The sequence below is a fragment of the Tursiops truncatus genome, chromosome 9 (assembly GCF_011762595.2).
Source record: "Tursiops truncatus isolate mTurTru1 chromosome 9, mTurTru1.mat.Y, whole genome shotgun sequence".
Taxonomy (NCBI): domain Eukaryota; kingdom Metazoa; phylum Chordata; class Mammalia; order Artiodactyla; family Delphinidae; genus Tursiops; species Tursiops truncatus.
The window spans coordinates 9,954,045-9,978,652 of record NC_047042.1 but is presented as its reverse complement, the minus strand read 5'-3'; the positions used below and the strand labels follow the sequence as shown (position 1 = coordinate 9,978,652).

Genomic DNA, 24,608 nt, shown 5'->3' with positions numbered 1-24,608 from the left:
CAATGGCCCAGCATTTTCCTCCTCTGTGAGGTAGAAGCAAGATATACATTTCACTCGGTCTCTTTCATAAATAGGAAGCTATGAGCAACTGCATTTTTTGCCATACAGGTAATTTCCCTGATAAGCATTACAAAGTGACAAAAAAAAATTTCTTAAGAGTTAGGGCAGGGCGGTTAGCACTACTGGATCAGCCTGAGCTTGAATTCCTGGAAAGTAGCAGACAACAACAGAATAGTTTCAAAATTTTACATAGCCTCTTAACATGGATTGTGGTTTTTAAAGCCAATGAGCAAATACTGAGGAGGTGTGTCTGAAGGATAGTCAGAGCTGAGAGAGCAGACAGTCTTACAGTGGGCTATTTTACCCAAGGATCTAGGTGACAAACATGGAGCCAGGATTCATAAGGGAAATCAAGGCAGCGAATGAAATAATCAGGTGATGAGGGAAGCGGGAAAGCCAAGTGGGTGACTTTTTCTGAGGAGCGGTATAAATGCTTGCATTCATTTTCTATGGCTATTGTAACAAATTACCACAAACTTAGTGGCCTAAAATAAAACAAATTTATTACCTTACAGTTCTGTTAATCAGAAGTCTAACGCGGATCTCACTGGGCTAAGATCAAGTTGTCAGTAGGATACATCCTTTGGGGGGGCTATATGGAAGAATTTGTTTCTTTGCCTTTTCCATCTTGTAGAGGTCGTCCTCCTTCCTTGACTGTGGCCCCTCCCTCCAACTTCAAAGCTAGCAACAGCAGGCCTAGACCTTCTCACACTGCCATCTCTGGTTCTCTCTTCCAATTCCCTCTTCCACTTTTAGGGACCCATGATTACAGTGGGATCACCAAATTAATCCAGGATAATCTCCATATTTTAAGGTCAGGTGAATAGCAATCTTAACTCCCCTTTACCATGTAACCTACCATATTCAGAGGTTCCAAGGTCTGAATGTGAACATACTGGCAGGGGTGGGGGGATGGCGACCACATTACTCTGCCTACCACAGCGCTGCCAGCAGCTTTCCATAGGGACGTCTCTACTGATTTCCATGAATAAAGCAATGCTGTTTAAAGAGGGGAAACAGCACAGATTCGGGGAAATACAGGTAGCCATTGTGATTCCAAGTCTGTGATTCTGTAGATCTTCAGGAAGAGGCGTGGACAAGGCTGCCAAGAAAGCATCAACAGTACTGCAGGTTGGACTGGCTCAGCATAGAGCGGCTGGGAAACTTAGTGCCACTAAGAAGCACAAAGACACAAAACGGGGGGGGGGGGTTAGGAGAGGGTCAGGGTTTGAGTCCAAGATGTGGTACTAACTGCAAGATCTTACTTAGGCAAGTCACTTAACTGCTGTGTCCTACTTTTCTCTTCTGCAAAATGAAAAAGTTGATTTAAATTATCTTCTAAAGTCTCTTCCAAGTCAAAGTGCTATGATGTAATGTAATAGGGGAGAAAGGAAATAAAGAGACCAGAAGTTTACTCTCCTTAAATTTAAAACCAGGGCTTAGCATTTCATCTTCCCATGGGAATGGAGAATAGCAGACTTTTTTATTTTGAAGTTAAATAAATGATACCTTGTAAACACTAAGTATGTGGGAAAATCTGACTCTCTATAGCATCAGTTCTTAAATTTTTGACTAATCCATGTAAATTTAAAAAGCCAACAGATGACATATTTTGATGATTCTAATAATTATATAAAATGATAATATTATACCATTAGGAAAAGAAAGAAAATGTTAGGTTAACCAATCTTTGGTGCTGGGGAGGAAGGATTGGGAACAGTGGAGGAACCAGTTCCTAGGAAGCAGGAAGTGTCATTCAGGACAAATTATAAGTTATGAAACTGGTAACTAACATATTAATAAACACCTAGAACACAATCTTAAAAACAAAAAGAAATAATCAAATGCCCAGTCTACATGATTTCAGAATACTAATTTTAAAAAGATAAAGTATTGAAATATCCTATGTAGTTTATCCTTATTACACAAGAATATTGCCCCATGATATGTGAATACTTACTGATTGTAGCAATTCTCAGGTATTCAATATAACTTAATGTCCAGAAACAATACCTAGGCTTTTTGCCAGAAAGAACTGATTATAATCATTAAAATCCTACACAGATGTACCAGAGGAATACAGAAAAGTATAAAGAATTACAGGCAACCTAAAAGTAAAGGAATATCTCCTCTAAAATAATAATCCAGATATCCACTTTTTGGCCTCAATTAACACTTACATAAATATTAGTAAGGTAGGCTTTGGGAATTCAGAAATAAATCTATCTGGGTAATTTATACAGTGAGGAGAGAGCTACAGGGTTTGTACATGACTGCCTGTTCTAAATGGTGAATGTGTAAAAGAAAGCTATGTGGAGCCAGCAGTCTAAGGACATCATAGCTGGAATCAGGGCTACAGTATTTACAGAGTGATCATGGGAGGAAAGTTGTGGTTCTGGTGACAATGAATTAAACATTTGGAAACCTAAGCCCCAGTCCCCATATTTTCTAAAGGCCTAGGTTTGCTCACCTGCAAAATAACAAGGTTCTAGTATTTGAGAGGATAACAGCTATTTTTCACATTTACTGAGGGCAAATATTAAGAAGCAGGCGTACACTGTCAAATGAACGCCCTATGATGGATAAGGGAATAATTTTACATTAGAAAGTTTTGTTAAATATTGCAACATGCCATCAAAAGAGCCTGTAAAATAATTTTTTGTTTAATAGTAAACTTTACTTCTAGAGCAGTTTTAGGTTCACAGGAAAGTTGGGCAGGAAGTACAGAGAGCTCCCACGTATCCCCTGCCCCCATACACACAGCCTTCCCCACTATCAACATCCTGAACCAGAGTGGGACACTGATTACAACCAATAAACCTACAGTGACACATCGTCATCATCCAAAGTCCATAGTTTGCATCAGGGTTCACTCTTGGCGTTAACATTCTATAGGTTTTGACAAACGTATTAACAACATGTATCCACCATTACAGTATCATAGAAAACAGTGTCACTGCCCTCAAAGTCCTCTTGATTTTGCCCATTCATCCCTCCCTCCCTGCCAACCCCTGGCAACCACTGATCTTTCTACTCAGATTACCCTGTTTTAAGGTCAAAGGCTTTCCTAGGACAAAGGTGGGAAGACTTTCTATATGGCCATTCAACATCCTAAGCTGTCTTTACTTACTGTCATACAATGTCACAGAGCACCTGAGCTTTGTCACTATTGTAACAGTACAGTATAAGGAAACTCCCAGGAGAATGAAAATATTTCACGCAAGAAATTTAATATTAGTAAGTTATTGGTACATTAATTATAACAATATTCTGATATTGTACTCCTCTAAACTTCAAAGAATTTTAGAGAATGTGGTACAAGGTGACTAGAGTTGAAAGCAAGCAAGCAGTATTTTTGTCCTTACCATTTTTTCCCAGTGGTCTTTAATATTTATGATGTTATTTTCAATCTTTATTTTTCAACAGATGCTAAAGGTATAGCTAAAATAAAAGAAACTGGCATTTCCTGCTCCTGATAGTAATAAAAGGCTTCATCATAATGCCCTACCAGCTTCTGCTTCCCGGCTTTCCGTCAAGAAATGAAAAATTAAGTTCACTGTGTGGCTCATTCTACAGATCAAAACTCCAGCTTTTATAATTTTTTTTTTAACAGCAGTGGTCAAAGTACTGGAAATCAACAGCTTCCAAAAAGCAGAACCTGGCAATTTACATCCATGAGACATACGCCACAGTTAAGCAAAACCACGGTGGCCATTCCTCAGAGCTCTTGCCTGACTCAAGCCTGACTTAGGGCTTGACTACGGGCTGTTTTGCAAGCCCTAACCCCAGACTCAGAACCACAGTCAGGCAGGTACGGAAGACCCGAACTGCCCTGGATAACTGGGTGAGGCCCTCGTCACCTAGAGCACGTTTCCACTTGCCAAAAGAGCTCATTTCCAGTCAGACAGGGGGGATAGAGCTGATGAGAGAGAAGGCAGAAAAGACCTTGGTCTCTTATGGGTCTCCAACTACAATACACTGCCAGGAGGCCAGTTTTTATATGAAGTGTTATCTTGGATTTTCAAGCCATCTTCTATGTATCATGTATCATTTTGGTTCACCACATAACCTAAGGTGAGTACACTTTGATATGAAATCTTGTTGTTCAAGGCAGGCAGCGTAAGATCTGATTTTTTTTTAATTTATTTATTTTTGGCTGCATTGGGTCTTCGTTGCTGCGCACGGGCTTTCTCTAGTTGCGGCGAGCGGGGGCTACTCTTCATTGCAGCGCGCGGGCTTCCCATTGTCGTGGTTTCTCTTGTTGCAGAGCATGGGCTCTAGGCACGCAGTCTTCAGTAGTGGCTCGCGGGCTCTAGAGCACAGGCTCAGTAGTTGTGGCGCATGGGCTTAGTTGCTCCGTGGCATGTGGGATCTTCCCAGACCAGGGATCGAACCCATGTCCCCTGCATTGGCAGGAGGATTCTTAACCACTGCGCCACCAGGGAAGCCCAAGATCTGATTTTTAAAAATCAAATCTTCCCTAGCAGAGGGGTCAGTGACTAGAATGGGTGGGGGAACAAGTGTGGCTTCTGGATGGCTAGTAACGTTCTGTTTCCTGATTTGGGTGCTCATTAGACAATGTGTGCAGGTGCGGACTTTTATCAGTATTCATGAAATACTTCAATAACAAGCTCAAACCAAAACAAAAATCAACCATTCAGCAATAGAAACAGAGAGTAATAGGTAAGAATAGGCAATTCACAGAAACTCAAAAGGCCAATAAACTCTGAAAAGAAGTCCCACCCCTCTCGAGCTCCAGAATCCTTTCCCTAATGCCCTCAAAAACACCTCTATCATCCCCAATTACTCAACCTTTTCTCAGACATTCCTGCTTGGGACACAACCCTGGCTGCACATACAACCACCTGGGAGTTTTAAAAAATTACCTAAGCCTGAGCTCCACCTCAGACTATCTGAGTCAGAATCTCCAGGGGCTGGGACCCAGGAAATGGTATGTTTACAAGCCCTCCCTGGTGATTTAAATGTGCAACCAGGGTTGAAAGCCACTGCCAACTGAAACCTGGCTCTCCCTGCAGCCCTCTTCAGTCCAGCTGTCTTTATTCTCACACTCCTCCCCCCATTAGGCTGGAGGCAAGAGAGATGCTCTTATTTCTCATTGCCACTTCCAAACCACCGTCACACCTGCTCCCTAAGATTCCAGCTTTCACAGCTTTCAATCTCACATTATCAGACCACACCATCCCTAATTCCCCTGTTGCGGTCATCAACACGACACCCCCAACCTCACTCCCTAATGGTTTTACCTCGTGGCTGTGATACTCTCTCCAACACTGTTCTTATCAAAATGCATAACTTAAGAAATCAAAAAATACCTTGAGACAAAAGAAAATGGAAAAACAACATAGCAAAACTTATGGGATATAAAAAGAAATGAAATTGAGTTATTTGCAGTGAGGTGGACGGACCTAGAGTCTGTCATACAGAGTGAAGTAAGTCAGAAAGAGAAAAACAAATACTGTATGCTAACACATATATATGGAATCTAAAAAAGAACTGGTTCTGATGAACCTAGGAGCAGGTCAGGAATAAAGACACAGACGTAGAGAATGGACTTGAGGACACGGGGAGGGGAAAAGGTAAGCTGGGATGAACTGAGAGAGTGGCATGGACATATATACACTACCAAATGTAAAATAGATAGCTAGTGGGAAGCAGCCACATAGCACAGGGAGATCAGCTTGGTGCTCTGTGACCACCTACAGGGGTGGGATAGGGAGGGTGGAAGGGAGACGCAAGAGGTAGGGGATATGGGGATATATGTATATGGAGAGCTGATTCACTTTGTTATACAGCAGAAACTAACACACCATTGTAAAGCAATTATACTCCAATAAAGATGTTAAAAACAAACAAAAAACAAACGAAACTTAAATGCCTACATGAAGAAACAAGAAAAATCTCAAATGAACCTTACATTACACCTCAAGGAACTAGAAAGGAAAGAACAAACGAAGCCCAAAGTTTATAGAAGGAAAGAAATAAAGATTAGAGCAGAAATAAATGAAATAAAGACTAAAAAGACAATGGAAAAGATCAATGAACTAAGAGCTGGTTCTTTGAAAAGATAAAATGGACAAACCTTTAGCTAGACTCATCAAGAAAAAAAAAAAAACTTTAGCTAGACTCATCAAGAAAAAAAAAAGAAAGGACTCAAAGTCCAAAATGAAAGGGGAAACGTTACAATCAATACCACAGAAATACAAAGGATCATAAGAGACTACCATGAACAATTATATGCCAACAAATGTGACAACCTAGAAGAAATGGATAAATTCCTAGAAACAAAATGATGATTTAATTATCCGCACAGATGATCCCTGACATCCTCCTCTCCTCTCAGAATCTGGTCCTTCACTTGACTACAGCTATTCATTCACACAGTCATACCCTAGAACTTGTCGTAGCCAATAACTTGACCCCCTCCACAATCTCAATTTCCAGCATCCTACTCTCCAGCCACCCCCTCATTTTTTCAGCTCACCTCCTCAAATATCTTTACTCCCGTACTTTTTTTAATACAAATTTATTCATTTATTTTTGGCTGCATTGGGTCTTTGTTGCTGTGCGCGGGGTTTCTCTAGCTGTGGCGAGCGGGGGCTACTCTTCGTTGCGGTGCGGCGGGCTTCTCGTTGCAGTGGCTTCTCTTGTTGTGGAGCATGGGCTCTAGGCACATGGGCTTCAGTAGTTGTGGCACACAGGCTCAGTAGTTGTGGCGCACGGGCTTAGTTACTCCACAGCATGTGGGATCTTCCTGGACCGGGGATCAAACCCGTGTCCCCTGCATTGGCAGGCAGATTCTTAACCACTGTGCCACCAGGGAAATTCCTTTACTCCAGTATTTTAAATCCCAGTTCTACAATCCATTGATCCTACCACCTTTTACTGTCCCCTTCACGCAACCTAGAGTCCGTGGTCCATCATTACAATCCCACTCTTTTGAACACACCCTCAACTATCTTGACCCCTCTTCCTCTATCATTATCACCAGGCAAACCCCAATCCTAGATAAATCCTACCTCCACCTTATCTGCACAGGTGAATTGTTTAACTCTGCTGACTGACCTCACTATATACCAATGACCACTGACTCCAAGTGGGCCATGCTGCGGCCTTGTAATCATAGACAATTTCTCTATTGTCCTGAATGATTAGATCACACCTTTTCCTCTCATCTCACTTCTACACCTCCTTCCCCCCCAAGGCTTCTTAATTCACTGAGAAAATAAAAGCAGTCAGAATCTATCAGTTTACCTACATTTGTGCCAAAGTACTCTTGCCTTCCCTTTGCCACCATGGATGTGCTCCTATTAAAACCAGTCCCTCCACTGTATGCTAGATCCCATCTCCTTTCATCTGCTCAACCTCATTCCGGCAATTCTCCCCTCTCTCATACATCATCAATTTCTCCCTCTGTACTGTATCACTCATATCAGCATCAAACACGCTATAATAGCCCCTATCTTTGAAAAAACTTTCTTAATCCCGTGTCTTCTTCTAGCAACAGTCCCATTTCTCTACTCTGCTGTGGAGAGAAATTCTTCAAAAGAGGTGTCTATTTTTGCTATCTCCAAATCCTGTCTTCCCATTCTCTGAGGGTATACCAACCTACTCTTTTTTTTTTTTTTGGCTGCATTGGGTCTTCATTGCTGTGCACAGGCTTTCTCTAGTTGCAGCGGGCAGGGGTTACTCTTTCGTTGCAGCACATAGGCTTCTCACTGCAGCGGCTTCTCTCGTTCCCGAGCACAGGCTCTAGGCGCACGGGCTTCAGTAGTTGTGGCATGTGGGCTCAGTAGTTGTGGCTCACGGGCTCTAGAGCACAGGCTCAGTAGTTGTGGGACATGGGCTTAGCTGCTCCATGGCATGTGGGATCTCCCCAGACCAGGGTTTGAACCTGTGTGCCCTGCACTGGCAGGCAGATTCTTAACCACTGCACCACCAGGGAAGCCCCACCAACCTAGTCTTTATCTCCTCACTACTCCACAGTAAAAGCTCCTGTGAAAGTCTTTAATGACCTCCATATTGTTAAAACCAACGGTCAAGTCTCAGCACTCACTTTACTTGATCTATCAGAGCATATCTGACATCACCAACCAATCCTTCTTTGAAACAGATTCCAAACTAGGCTTCTAGGGCACTACTTGCTCTGGTTCTCCTCCTCCCAACCGAGCACTCATTTTCAGTCTCTCTTGTTGGTAAGCGTCATCTTTCTGACCTCTGAACATTGGGCTGACCCAGGGATCTTCTCGGACTTCTTTTCTATCTCCACATTCATCCCTTCATCCAATCTCACAGCTTAAACCCCTCCTCTATGCTGACATCCTTGCCTCTAGCTCAGACGTCTTCATATTCCAGACTCATGTATCTACCTTCCTCATCAACATCTTAACCTAAATGCTAAGGAGGCATCTAGAACTTGCTTGCCCAAAATCAAACTCCTGAATTCTCTCTTCTCCCCAAACCTGATTCTCCCAGGAATCTCTTTCAATGAATGGCAACTCTAACCTTCCCACTGTCCTGGCCAAAAACTTTCGTACATTTTCTCTCACATCCCACATATAAAATATCGGCATACCTTGTTGACTCTGCTTACAAATATATCCAGACTGTGAACACTTTTCATCACCTTCATCTCTACCCTGGACTAAGTCACCATCATCTTGCTTGAATTATAACGACTCCCTAATTAGTCTCCTTGTTTCTCCCATTAGCCTCTCTTACAGTCTCCTCTCAGCACCACAACACTCTATGATCCTTTTAAAGCCTAAATGAGATGATGTCTCTCCTCTGTTCAAAATCCTCACATTTCAGATGGCAATCACATTCAAGGTAAAAGACAAAGTCTCCATAATGGCCTATGAGGCTCACTATTCATTCTCTCACCTCACCTCCTACTACCCCCTTGCTTACTCTATTTCAGCTGCCCTGGCTTCCTTGTGATTCTGTGAACATGTCACACACAAGGATCTTCTCATTTGTTATCCTCTCTGCCTGGAATGTTCTTCCTCCAGTGAACCACAAGGTACTTGCTCTCTTCTCTCTCTCCACAGCACTTATTACCATCTAAGATACTGTGTATTTTCCTGTCTATTCATTTTCTGCCTCCATTTACTAGAATGTAAGCACACGGGACTTAGCAGTACTCAGTTCATCCGTTGTGTGAATGAATGGTACTTATGCTCATTAATAATTAGTAAAGTGCAAATTAGAGCAATATGAAAAGTCATTACCTACCGATCATATGCCAAGAATTTAAGTCTGATAAAACCAAGAATGATTGGAGCATGGAACAGAAACTTTTATACACCAGTGGTGGGAGTATAATGCAAGTACTTTAAAGAACAATTTGGCAATATCTAGTAAAGCTGAAGATGCATATACCCTTCAAACCAGCAATTACACTTCTATGTATATATCCTAGACCCTAGGGCCCATAGCAACTCTCTTACAAGTGCACAAGAAGATCTCTGCAAGAATACTCACTTCCATGTTGTTTGTAAATGCAAAACAACCAGAAATCTAAATACCTACCAACAGGAAATGTATAAATTATAATAGATACATATAATAGAGTACTATATAACAGCTAAATGATTAATGACCAACCTACAAATATCAACATGCTTGTTAATATGCTGAACGAATGAAAAGCAACTTGCAGAATGGTATTATAATATGATGCTCTGTGTGTGTGTATATGTATGTGTGTGTGTGTGTATATATATATATATATATATACACACACACACACACACATACATATACACACACACATATAATTGAATATATGTAATTGAAAACACAGAAAATGAACCAATCTTGTATGTAACTATACTTCTATATAATAATATATATCAGGACAGTGGTTACCTGTGAGGAGGAAGGGAAAAAGAGAGAAAAACAGAATCAGGGAGGATTATACAGGGTGCTTCAACTGTACCTATTTTGTTTTATTTCTTAAAAAAGAAAAGCCCGTAAAGTTTGGGAAAATATTGGAATTTGACAGAAGTAGATGACAGCTATATGGGTATTTGTTAAGTTATTCTCTAAACTCTTCTGTAATCTTAAAATATTCATAATTTTAACCAAGTACATTACATTCTAAGAAAACTTATATAATTAAAATTTCCTATTTCCAAACTTCGTGAATAACAATGGCCAGCTTCTTCTAATTGAAATGAATGGTAAGGCTGCCAAGGCTTCTCTGAAAATTCTGGAATTCCACAAGAAGAGGGTTGGCTGCCAGCACACTCACTCTTCCACCTCAGCTTCCTTTCCTTGAAAAGACCTTCGAGTGGCATATTTCTATTTAAATATTAATCATCTGTAAACACTACCACATAAATACACCCCTAGGGAGGGTTGTGAAGTGGAAATGCAATTTGAAGCAGACACAGCAATCGGCACCAAGACCCATGTGAGTTTCTAAAATCACCAGTTGGTACAGATGACTGATGTAAAGGTAGATAACTGCTCTTTCACTTAGAGCCTTAGGCTCCTGAATTACAGTAGGACCGGTGAGATCTCTTCTGTTTTCTCAGACCTTCTACCAAAATTAGAAAGTGCCTATGTAACTTGAACTCAGAAGAAAAATTCTCAAGATCACTTATTAATTAGAATAATACAGGATAAAAATCCAGAAACATTAAAGCATAATCTTTAGAAAAACTCATGATTGCAAGGTCAAAACAAAAGTTGTGGAATCACATATAACATGAAAAACTAATGTTTAGCCCTTAGATAAATCAGACAGGTTAATTTCACTGACAGCAACACAACCAACTTGCTCTTATAAGCAAGACTGTTTTTAAAAATCTCAAACGTGAAAACTCATACACAATTTGCAGAAGCAAAGGCATAAACCCAGCTGACTGGTATAAATGACAAACCTCTCCGTGCTATGGTTTCCTTGCTGTAATACCCTGTACTGAATACTTGCCACCCACTAACATTTACACAGAACCTTTGAGAATCACAGGACAAAAGGCAATGCAAAACCTGCTTTATAACCAGAGTGAAGGTTTAGAGTTGATTCACTAGGCAGCCACGAGCTGAAAATGATGAGGCAACTAGCACAAGAACAACTCTATTTTTCTAATTATTTGTATAAATTGTGTTAGTGGCTACGTGATGTGAATCAATATCTTGCCATACTTGTGATTCGTACTTCGTTGGGTACTTGGTTTCCAAGGACACTAATCTAAATTAGGATGTGCTTTTAAAAGCCCGTTATCAGCCATTACCGATTAAATAACTAATCTTCACAAGGAGATATTGCTTGGAGGGTACACCAAGCACACACTTCTACCACACAAATGTTCCGTCTGTATGAGGGCTGATAGATCCATTCTGAAAAGCGTCTGCACGTTTTAAAGTCAGATGCCCTCACCACCACGACCGCTTTATATTAGCTTAAATGTTTTTGCAATTGTCCACCAGAAAGTTTCAAATTCCGCCGGGGCTTATTTACACTGAAGAGGCATCTAGAGCTTGGGAAAACTCAACAGCAGCACGGGTTAGAAAAGCTACAATTATATCTTGACTGCCTTCATCAAATTATAGGAGTGGGAGGTGAAGACACTGAGACACTCAGAAGAACGAACCCTTAAAGGTGAATCCTGCACTCTGATACACTAGGATCAAACTCTCTGATACACTAGGATCAAACGCAGAAGTCACACATACCCCTTCGCTTGGTAAATTTTACAGGAAGAACAATGGGGAGTGCATAGTTCATCCTGTCATGAAAGGAGACAGTCAATGCACCTTTCTGGATGTAACCGAGGTACTTACTATAATTTAAAGTTCTTAATTCACTTTATTAATTACAGAGTTAATTATGTCTGTGTAAAGGGAACCGTGGGCTTTGCAGAGTCAACTTATTATTTGTTTTTAAAAAAAAAGTGAAAATTTTTTTCTCTAAGTACTAATTAGCATGGGTGTGTTTTATATTCGCTCCTAATACAGTTTCCAATCTTGAAAGATACCACAGACAGCACCACTGTCACACTGTCACAAAAAGGAAATTTTAAACAATTCTGTTAGAAATGTTTTAACTGATTCATTATGTCCTGGAGAGAAGCTTATCTGATATCTTACAAGTAATACCACAGCTATTTAGAATGCTGTTAACATCCCAATTCCTAATTAGCATAACATACATGCTATCACTTCAGAATGAGGACTATCTTAGAAGTCCTGGCCAAAGGCATTTGAGAAATAAGTTGAAAGAGAAATTGGGCAGGAGGTGGGGAATTCCTGGGGCGTGATTAGAGTCAGCCTGACTTTCCAAATACACAAATGCCGGGGCATGGGACTACTTTAGGTACATTTTTGGTCTGCCCTTTTGATTCTTCATCTGGTAGATCTACATTAAGGATTATAAATATATTTATATATCAATATTTAACATCACTTTGTAAGCACTTAAAGGGCAAGGGAAAACTTAACTTCTGCCTCTTTAGTGTCCCTCACTAAACAAAACTCAAGACTATGCCAGCAAATCCCGGACGCTCTCTGATTCTGCTGGATCTTGTCCAAACTAGGCTCTAAATATTTAGCATATTTAGCCTCATCTGGTGGCCCATTTATTCTTTAAATTGGAGAAGGAAGTATGGACCATAATACGTAATGTAAAACCTCAAATCAGTAATAATATTCCAACATCAGTGTAAATTAATGCTTTTGGAGTTGTTCAATTTGAGCCATAGATACATGGCTGTATGTTACCCTAATTTTGTCTATGTATGAAATTTTCCATAATAAAAGAACAAAAAATGCAAGCCTCTGAAAAATTCTTTAGACCCACATTCTAACTAATTCTGTCCTCAGACTGCAAATATAATTTCTGGTAACATCAGAGAAAATAACTAGCAGAGAAGCCGTGATAAGTGTTCCCAAAATGCAGGATGATCCCTGAACGTAAATGAGGGGAAGAAAAAAACTTAAATTTATAGTTTAACACTCAAGCTCATACTGATCTTGCTGTATTTTATTACAGTAGTTCCATTTTAAAAAATGGGACAGCTAATGTTCTTTACAGCTTACAAATGTAGTAAGTTAAGAAAATGAAGCCATAGCAACATTGGCTTCTGCACCCAGAACAAATACCTCTCTACTAGGTGCTCTGTAAAGAAGTACTTCTCAGGTTATCCTAGACTCAGAGGCATCCCCCGCCTCGAAGAAATTATAATATGGACTAACGTATCATTTTATCAACAGCAGTAATGAGTTTATTAGGCCGATACATCCTGCCTACCTTACCTATTTTCATTTCTACGAAAGAAAGCTACAAACAAAACCAAAAAGCTTATGTAGACTCAGAACAATATATGACTATGAAGAATCCTTTTCATAAAAGGTTAACATACTTCTTTACCACTAAATTATTTTTAAGGAATAAAGTGCAAAAACTCTTTTAGTAACTAACAAATAAAAGTAGAGAAAAAATTTCATCTTTTATATTACTGAAAACCTCTTTTATACAAATGCTTAGAGTATTTTGATTCGAAAGCTAAAAATGCGTGCAGTAATATTAGAATCTTCAGTGACCCTTTATTCTCTATACCTTGAACCTGTTTAAATTCTGCTTTGAGCCCCTTATTTATTCTATGAGGCTTCCTAAGAATTCAAGGGTTAACGCATAACCTAGAAAAGAATGCCACTTAAATTAGTGGAGAAAATAGAGAAATTTTACTTATTTAAAAAAGTATGAGGGGAGAGGGGATAGGACTAGGTAAGAATGACCATTTAACTGTATTAGGAATACTGGTGTGCAATAAGATATTTTTTAAAAAGAGGAAAAGATTTTTTAATATCACCATTATTAATACTAATTGATATAGCTGATATGACTGTATAGGAAGATAAAACAAAGAAATTACTCAAAACCATTACCAAAGAATCAATGAGGTTAATCAAGTGTGACATAAATGATAATCATAAAAGCCAACGTTTTTGTAAATACTCAGCAATTAGAAGAAATTTGAAAACAATATTCTATTTGCAATTTGAAAAATAAATATATTAAAACTTCTTAAATTTAACAGAATGTATATAACTTTTATAAAACCACAAACCTCCTGGGTTAAAAATAGGTTTCTGGGCTTCCCTGGTGGCGCAGTGGTTGAGAGTCCGCCTGCCGATGCTGGGGACGCAGGTTCGTGCCCCGGTCCGGGAAGATCCCACATGCCGCGGAGCGGCTGGGCCTGTGAGCCATGGCCGCTGAGCCTGCGCGTCCAGAGCCTGTGCTCCGCAACGGGAGACGCCACAACAGTGAGAGACCCGCATACCACAACAACAACAAAAAATAAGGTTTGAAACAATAGAAAAAATACCCCCAAAAGTGACAGCTTCCACTGTTTACAATTAAGACTTTTCTACAATGAAAACTAAAACAACAAATGTGTCATAAGAGTTTCATTGTACTTGTCATCTTTAAAAAAAAATTACACTGTTTGTAGGTCACACAAAAACTTGGAGCATCTGAATTTTCAAGGGCAAAGTCACTTTCTATATGTGTGCTGGCTAAAATGGCCCCTATCTAATCTTTAAAGAGTTCAAATTTATATCACCAAGCCCCAAATTAATCATTATTCAAAGGACATATGCAAATGCTAACAAATGAGATGGAGAGGTAAGAAGGACAATCTCGTATTGAATATTTACTGGGCATTATAAAGCTGCGTAGTTCTTTTCTTATTTTTCTATTGCAGCTGAACACAAGAAGAAAAGCACGCAGAACATAAAAGTTCCGCTCAGTAAATCAGGACAAGCAAGCATCATGTAGCCACCATGGAGGTGTAGAAATAGAGCACTGCCAGTACCACGAGTCCCCTGCTGATCCACCCGATCATTAACCCCTCCTTCCTCTCCAACACTGAGATCATACAGTATATATCCTTTAGCATGTGGGTTCTTTTGCTCAATATTATGTTTTTGAGATACATCCATTTTGTTGTGTGAGCTGAGTTTGTTCATTTTCGTTTACAGTATTTTATTTCTAGGCAGGAACATATAATAATTTACTTACCTACTATATCACAGATGCACATTCTCCACACCTCCCCAATATGAAGCGAGACCAAATAATGCTGCTATAAGCATTCACATACATACCACTGGGTTGTACCATTCCTGTGCGGAGTGGAACAGCAGGGTCATAACGTATACATACGTTCAGCTTCAACACTGCCAACTAATTTACCCAAGTGGTTGTACCGATTTATATTCCAGCAACAGTGTATGAGAATTTCCTTGCCCATATTCCTACAAACTATTGTTAGTCCTTTTAATTTAGTGTTCTGGTAGGTGTGTAGTAGTTACATGCCATTAGGGTTTTAGTTTGCATTTCTCTAATGACTTGTGGTCTTGAGCACCTTTTCTTATTTTTACTGGACGTCTGGCCATCTTTTTGGTGAAGCAGCTGCTCAAGTCTCTCACTCATTTTTCTATTGGGGTGTCTTTTTCTCACTGGTCTGCAGTGACCCCTACCCCCACCCTACTGGCACAGCCACCCCTCACCTCCAAGGAACCGTAACTCCAACAGTGACGATACTACCACAATGAAGACCCCCTGTGGGCAAGTACTAGTCTACGTCATCTCACTAATCCCAGCCCTGTATGGTGTGTTCTATAACTATCCCTATTTTAGAGATGAGGCAAAAACACACAGCCAAGAAATGAGAGAGCCCAGGTTCAAGTCCAAGTCTGCTCTGGGGATCCCAAACCAGGCACCCCCACTGCTCTCCTGCCACCATGTGCCCACACAGTCTCACTGCTCACCCAGGAAGCCTCTCGGCTGCAGAGCACACCCCCAGGCCTGTTCCCTCAGTATTCTAAATCCTACCATGCCTTTATTCATTCCACAAACCCTGTGAAAAGAAAATCAAAATGAAGTCGGTATTGCTAACAGAGCTCTCTAAAATGGAGCCAAGAGGCCACCGAGGAAGTTGAGACTTGTACACGTCTCAGCCCAGATGGAAGAGCTCTTTGTCAGACTGCTGCAAATATCTTCTCCCACTCTGTGGCTTGCCCTTTCACTCTCTTTAAAGGTGATTTGTGATGAACAGAAATTCTTGATTTTAATAAAATTCAGTTTATAATTTTTCTTTTGTAGTTAATACTTTTTGTGTGCTCTTTAAGAAAACTTCACATACTCTAAGGCCACATATTTTCCTATACTGCCTCCTAAAATACCAATTCTGCCAATAGAAGTGAAAATTACTACAATTTTTTTAGAGTTCTAAGAAACTAACAGTGATTGCTACTAATAAAGGTACAAGAGAACTTGATGTCCTGAAGGATTGATTTAGTTACTGCCTGCTTAAAGCCCGATTGTTATAAAATGTGGGTCATGTCTCACTCCCGTTCTAGCGCTATTAAGGAGATGAAATGGATAGATCCCAAATGTCTGGCTTGAGCAAAGGGTACTCACAGAATTAATACTCTATGAATTAATATTTCTTTAGCAACTAGGCACTGTGGTAAGTGATTGACATAAATTATCTCATCTCATCCTGCCAACTCTAGCAGGTATTACTGCTGCCCCAAATTACAAATTAAAAAAAAAATAGGAACAGGAAAGAAAGTACAGGATATCAGATCTTAACTGAAACCTTCAGTTGCTAAGTCCTTTCCACCATAACAAACTGCTAATAACCATGTGATATCTATTTCACAGCTGAGCTGAAAAACTAGCTTTTCCACTGGCGAATATACAAGTGACTGGAAAACAAGAGCCAGGCAGCTGTCAGAATTTCACTGTAACTGAATGTAGTAAGTCACATGGGAGCCTTTTGACATTACTGCCCCTAGGAAAGTCACCTTTGAAAACAATACTACATTTGTTTGCTTGGGGTTTTCTGCCTTTTTTCCCCCTTAAATGCTGGCACTGTAAGCTTAAAAAAAAAGAAAAAAAGATGTTTAGATCTTTAATCTATGTTAGAAACCATGTAATAGCTAACCCCACACTTTTTACAATCCCACTACAGTGACAGCAGAAATCTTGGGATTTGGTTTTTAACATATTCTAACACAAATTATAACTAGGTATTGGGCATCCCTGGTGGCTCAGTAGTTGAGAGTCCACCTGCCGATGCAGGGGACGCGGGTTCGTGCCCCGGTCCAGGAGGATCCCACATGCCACAGAGCGGCTGGGCCCGTGGGCCATGGCCGCTGAGCCTGCACGTCCGGAGCCTGTGCTCCGCAACGGGAGAGGCCACAACATTGAGAGGCCTGCATACCACCAAAAAACAAACAAACAAACAAAAAACTAGGTATTACATGTATAAACAACAAGATCCTACTGTATAGCTCAGGGAATTATATTCAATATCCTGTGATAAACCATAATGGAAAAGAATATATACGTCTATAACTGAGTCACTTTGCTGTAAAGCAGAAATTAAACACGACAGTGTAAATCAACTATACTTCAATAAAATTTTTAAACAACTAGGTATTACAGACTCATGAAAAGATAAGGGATCATTATGATACACCTTGATATAACTGGGCAGAAGAAAATAATTTTCTTACATACATAAGAGGATTGTAACTACAAGTAGGGAAGAAATGGATCTGCTTCATTCTGTACTCTTTGGACCACATTAGTAATACTGAGCAATACACTTACTCAATCAGAGTAACAACTTTTATCTAAGAGTAAGATTTATAATGTAGAGTCCTGGAAATTATTTACAAAGTTTCTATTTCATTGGGTCTGAAGATGGGGCCTAGAAATCTGATTTTTTAAATGTTTCTAAAAACAGCCAGAAATCAATTAACAAAATGGCAATAAGCACATACCTATCAACAATTACTTTAAATGTAAATGGACTAAATTCTCCAATCAAGACAGTGGCTGAACTGATTAAAAAAAAATAACTATCTAAATGCTGCCTATAAGAGACTCACTTCAGATATGAGAACAAACACAGACTAAAAGTGAAGGGATGAAAAAAAGATAATCCATGCAAATGGAAACTAAAAGAAACCTGGGGTAGCCATACTTAGACAAAATAGGCATTAAGACAAAGATTGTAGTAAGAAATAAAGAAGGCCATTACATAACGATAAAGGGGTCAATAAAACAAGAGGATACATGTGTAAATACTTATGTGCTCCCACCACAAGAGCACATAAATATATAAAGCAAACATTAACAGACCTAAGGGAGAAATAGACAGCAGTACTTTAATAGTAGGGACTGTTAATACCACACTTTCACCAACAGATAGATCATCTAGACAGATAATCAATAGGAAACATTGGCCTTAAATGACACGCTGACCAGATGGACTTACAGACATATACAGGATATCCATCCAAAAGCAACACAATACACATTCTTCTCAAGTGGCACTGGAACATTCTCCAGGATAGATCATATGTTAGGCCTCAACCAAGTCTCTAAAAAATTAAAAAGACTGAAATCACATCAAGCATCTTTTCTGACCACAAAGCTATGAAACCACAAATCAATTACATGAAGAAAACTGGAAAATTCACATATTTGTGGAGATTAAACAACATGCTACTAAGTAACCAATGGTCAAAGAAGAAATCAAAAGAGAACTCAAATGACCTTGAGACAATGAAAACGGAAATACAATTTATCAAAACTTACAGGATGCAGCAAAAGTAGTTCTAAGAAGGAAGTCCATAGCAATAAATGCCTACATCAAGAAACAAGAAAAATCTCCAAGAATCTAACAAGACACCTGAAGGAACTAGAAAAAGAAGAACAAATGAAGCATAAAGTTAGCAGAAAGAAGGAAATAACAAAGATCAGCACAGAAATAAATGAAGTAGAGACTAAAATGAGAACAGAAAAGATCAATGCATCCAAAAGCTGCTTTTGTTAAAAGATAAACAAAACTGACAAACCTTAGCTAGACTCACCAAGAACAAAGGAGAGAGAACTCAGATAAATATAATCAGAAATTAAAGAGAAGATATTAAAACTGACACCACAGAAACACAAAGGATAATAAGACTACTATGAACAATTATATACCAACAAATTGAACAACCTACAAGGAATGGACAAATTCCTAGAAACATAAACCTTACGAGACTGAGTCATGAAGAAATATCAATAGAAAACTGAACAGACTGACTGCTAATTAGAAGACTGAAATAATAACCAAAAACCTCCCAACAAACAAAAGTTCAGAACCAGATGGCTTCACTGGTGAATTTTACAAAACATTTAAACAATACCAATCCTTCTCAAACTAGTCCCAAAAAAAATCAAAGAGAAGAGCACACTTCCAAACTCATTTTACGGACCAGCATTACCCTGACACCAAAACCAGACAAGGACATTATAAAAAATGATAATTACAGGTGAAAATCCCTGATGAACACAGATTCAAAACTCCTCAACAAAATATTAGCAAACCAACTCAACAATCCATTAAAAGGATCATACACCATGATCAAGTGGGATTTATTCCAGGGCTGCAAGGATGTTTCAACATCCACAAATCAATCAATGGGATATACCACATTAACAAAATGAAAGATAAAAATCTTATGATCATCTTAATAGATGCAGAAAAATCATCTGACAAAATTCCACACCCATTTATGATTAAAAAAAGAAAACTCTCAATGAAATGGGTAAAGAAGGAATGTACCTCAACATAATAAAGGCCATATATGAAAAGCCAACAGCTAACATTATATTCATGGTGAAATACTGAAAGCTTTTCGCCAAAGATCAGGAACAAGGCAAGGATGCCCACTCTAGCCGCTTTTATTCAACAGAGTATTAGAACTCCTACACAGAGCAAGAAAAAGAAAAGGCATCCAAATCAAAAAGGTAAATCAGAAAGTAAAACTGTTACTTTTTGCAGCTGACATGATATTATATAGAGAAAACCCTAAAGACTCCACCAAAACACTGTTAAAACTAAGAAACAAATTCAGTAAAGTTCCAGAATACAAAACCAATAATAGAAAAAAATCTATTGGTTTCTATACACTAATAACAAAATATGAGAAAGAAATTCAGAAAACAATCCCATTTACAATTGCATTAAAAACAATAAATACCTAGGAGTCAATTTAACCAAGAAGGTGAAAGACCTGTGGACTGAAAACAATCTAAGACATTGATGAAAGAAACTGTAGAAGATGAAATAATAGAATGGAATGAAATAATATCCCATGTTCACTGACTGGAAAAATTAATATTGTTAAAATGTCCATACTAACCAAAGCAATCTACAGATTCAATGCAATCCCTATCAAAATTCCAATGGAATTTTTCACAGACATAGAAAAAATAATCCTAAGATTCCTATGGAACAAATAGACAAAAATCTTAAGAACAAAGCTAGAGGCATCATGCTCCCTAATTTCAAATCATATTACAAAACTACTGTAATCAGAACAGTATGGTACTGGCATAAAAACAGACACATAGATCAAAGGAACAGAATACAGAAATAAACTCATGAATATATGGTCAGTTATCTTACAACAAAGGTGCCAAGTATATGCAGTGGGAATAGAACAGTCTCTTCAATAAATGGTGTTGGGAAAACTGATCAACCACATGTAAAAACAATGAAACTGGAACACTATCTTACATAACACAAAAGTCAACTAAAAATGACTAAAGAATTGAATGTAACAACTGAAACCATAAAACTCCTAGAAGAAAACATAGGTGGTAAACTCCTTGACATCTGTCTTGGAGATGACTGTTTGCATTTGACACCAAAAGCAAAGGCAACAAAGGCAAAAATAAACAGTGGGACTACATCAAACTAAAAAGCTTCTGCACAGCAAAAGAAACCATCAACAAAATGAAAAGGCAAGCTGCCAAAAAGGAAAAAATATTCCAAATCATATATCTGATACGGAGTTAATATCCAAAATATATAAAGAACTCATAACACAACAGCAAAAACACACAATCTGATTTTAAAAAATGGGCAGAGAATCTGAATAGACATTTTCCCAAAGAAGACATACAGATGTCCAACAGGCACATGAAAAGATATTCAACATCACTTAATCATCAAGGAAATGCAAATCAAAACCACAGTGAGATATCATCTCACAACAGTTAGAATGGCTATTATCAAAGAGACAAGAGAGAAGTGTTGGAGAGGATGAAGAGAAAAGGGAACCCTAGTGCACAGTCAGTAGGAATGTAAATTGGTGCAGCCACAATGGAAACTGGTATGCAGATTCCTCAAAAAAATTAAAAATAGAACCACCATATGACCCAGCAATTCCAATTCTACGTATTTATCCAAAGAAAATGAAAACACTAACTCAAAAAGGTATATGCATCCCCATGTTATTGCAGCATGATTTGGAAACAACAGTCAACATGACATGACAGCAGTCAACAACATGACAGCAGTCAACATATGGCAACAACCTAAGTGTTCCTCAATGGATGAATGGATAAAGAAAACGTCACACTCACACACACACACACACACACACGAATATTATATAGCCAAATAAAAGAAGGAAATCTTGCCATTTGCAAAAACATGGTTGGACTCTAATGGCATTACACTAAGTGAAGTAAGTCAGACAGAGAAAGACAAATACCATATGATCTCATTTACATATGAAATCCAAAACAAAAAAACAAAAAAAGAAGTTCACAGATACAAAGAACAGATTGGTGATTGCCAGAGGCAGGGTGTGGGGGGTGGAGGGTGGGCAAAATAGATAAAGGGGGGGGTCAATAGGTACAAACTTCCAGTTATAAAATAAATAACTCATGGGGCTGTAATGTACAGCAAGGTGACTACAGTTAATAATACTGTATTGCATATTTGAAAGTCACTAAGAGAGTAGATCATTTTGCAATATATATAAATATTGAATCATGTTGTATACCTAATACCAATAAATTGCTATATGTCAACTACATTTCCATTTTTTTTTCTTTCACCTGGTAAGGATCACTTTATTAGATCAAGTGAAAGTCTCAGGTGTATTATAAATGGAATTGTAAGAGGAGATGCAGGTTGGAAGAAATGGGCCTTTGCAAACAGATCAACTGAATCAAGCCCAAAAGTCAGTGAATTGCATACCATCATGTAATAGTGATAGATTTAAAAAATAGCTTTTTTTGAAAAACTATGTGTTAATTGTGTACACAAATAAATAGGAGTAAAACTTAGTTTCCTCCCTCAGGAGATTATAATGTCATTGGGGAAACAAATATATCAAATGGCTATAAAACAAGGCAGAATTAAATAAATGTTTAAAGGAGCAACAAGGTATGCATTGTAAAAATGTAGAGGATAGGGCTATCATTCTCCATTTGAACATTCCAAGGATAATACAAACACAATGACCCAATATAGAACGCACCATTTTTGCCCAAAGCAGTCTACCTCCTACACTCTCTATCTCATTCTATCTTTCCTAAATTCCTTTTTTTAATTTAACTTTATTTTTTTATACAGCAGGCTCTTATTAGTTATCCATTTTATACATATTAGTGTATACATGTCAATCCCAATCTCCCAGTTCATCACAGTACCACCCCCACCCCATCCCCGGCCACCTTCCTCCCTTGGTGTCCATACATTTGTTCTCTACCTCTGTGTCTCAATTTCTGCCCTGCAAACCGGTTCATCTGTACCATTACATTTCAATTAAAAAAAAAAAAAGTTTCTATTTCATATGTATCAAACACATATCCTATATATATATGCATATAAAAAGAAATTAATACAATACACTCCCATATATCCACTGCCCCTGTTTTAAACACTGTTCTTTACCAGGACCTTAGAAGCCCCCTGTTCTCATCCTCTTCCCTCCCCTAAGGTAACTGTTATCCTGACTTCTGACTTCTGTGTTAATCATTCCCTTGCTTTTCAGATTAGTTTTGCCTTTAATACACATATACATACATACATATATAAATATATATATCCCTGAACAATATATTTTTGGTTTTTAAAAACTTAAGAGAAATCACAAACCTAGATACACAAGGGCATGGTACCCCTATAGATGAAGGACAGTAAGGAAGGATAGGGAAAGATAAACTGAACAGTCTCTGTGTCACTGTCCAGTTTCAGCTTTCCAGAAAGCTAAGAGAATTCGTCTCTGGAAAAGTTATGAGTTATGAGGCCAAGTTATGAGGCAAAGACATGAATCCTGGAAAACACAGGTCAACCACAGTCAAGCCTTCTAGCTGGGTAACGCAGGCTAGTATCATTGAACCTAAAACAGAAATACAGATGAGAGAGCAGGCTCTGTTCATCTTTTGTTTCTAAGCTTACTATGGCCACCCACCAGAACTTAGCAGTAGGTCAAAGCAGAATATATCTGAGAGGTGAAACAAGTATCCTCAGCTGAGTCACACTGCAGGGCATGAGGGGAAAGCTGGAACTTCCATAGTACATAGTCAAGACAAGCTAAGAACAGATAAATTCTGGATCAAGCTCACCAGAGTATTCTGTCCTCAGGTTAAAAAGACAACCGTGACAGCAAGCACCTTGGTAATTCTGCATTTCTAGGTCCTGATTCACAGCCCTCCAACTGGAGTGGTTGCCCTCTATATACAGTACACAGCCAGCACCTTGGAATCTCCTAAAAGTAGCTCTGGGGATTCCCCTCATCTCCCTCCTTCTTGGATCTCCTGTTTCCTATACCCCACTGTCTTCCTTTTTCTTAATTTACTCTCAATTGGTGTTTCTCATTTCTCATCCTCCAATAGCTTTTTTTTTTTTTTTTTGGCCGTACCACACGCCTTGCAGGACCTTAGTTCTCCAAGCAGGGACCGAACCCACACCCTCGGCAGTGAAAGCAGAGTCCTAATCACTGGACCGCCAGGGAATTCCCTCCAGTAGTTTTTAATAAAGGGGACAAGAGAAGTAAATATTTTCAGACCTTGCATGTCTGAAAATATCTTTATTCCAGTTGGCCATAATTTGGCTGAGTACATACTTCTAAGTTCAAAATCATTTTCCTTCATAATTCTGAAGGCATTGCTCCACTGTTTTCTCATTTCCAGATTGCTGCATAAAAATCCAAAGCCATTCTGATTCCTTATCCTTTATACATAACCTGTTTTTTGCATACTAATTCTTTATACATAACGTGTTTTTTGCATTCTCGAATCATCTCTTTGCCTTCCAGTGTTTCGAAGTTTCCTAATGATGTATCTTAGCATGGGTATATTTTCACTTATTCGGTCAGACACTCAGTAGATACACTCAATCTGAAAACTCTAACCTTCAATTTTGGATAACTTTCTTGAATTATTTATTATTTTCTCCTTCTCATTTCTCCTCTTTTATCTGGATCTTTTTGGTATGGGTACTGAAATTCAGGAATAGTTTGCTAAGTGTTCTCTCTTTTATTTTCCATGTGTCTTTTCACTCTACTTTTTGGGAGATTTCCTGAACATTATCTTACAGTGCTCCTAAAATTTCATTTCTACTATAATATTTTAAATTCTTTTCTTTGTTGTCTGATTATGCCTTTTACAGAATCCTTTTTTTACTTCCACCTCATCTCTTATCTCTCGT

At 38.6% G+C, this 24,608-nt stretch overlaps 1 protein-coding gene across 15 annotated transcripts in view; it reads right to left on the bottom strand.

Moving 5' to 3' along the window:
- The window catches only part of COA1 (cytochrome c oxidase assembly factor 1), a 113,170-nt gene that overhangs the window by 68,935 nt on the left and 19,627 nt on the right, over positions 1-24,608 (bottom strand). The window contains exon 1 of one of the 15 annotated variants that reach the window (XR_012333851.1): positions 18,384-18,465. The exons of 13 other annotated variants lie outside the window; for them this stretch is intronic. The gene's annotated coding sequence lies outside the window, so the exon portion shown is untranslated. Of the gene's footprint in view, positions 1-568; positions 588-18,383; positions 18,466-24,608 lie in introns of those variants that run through there. One more of the 15 variants, XR_012333855.1, reaches the window with a different exon arrangement.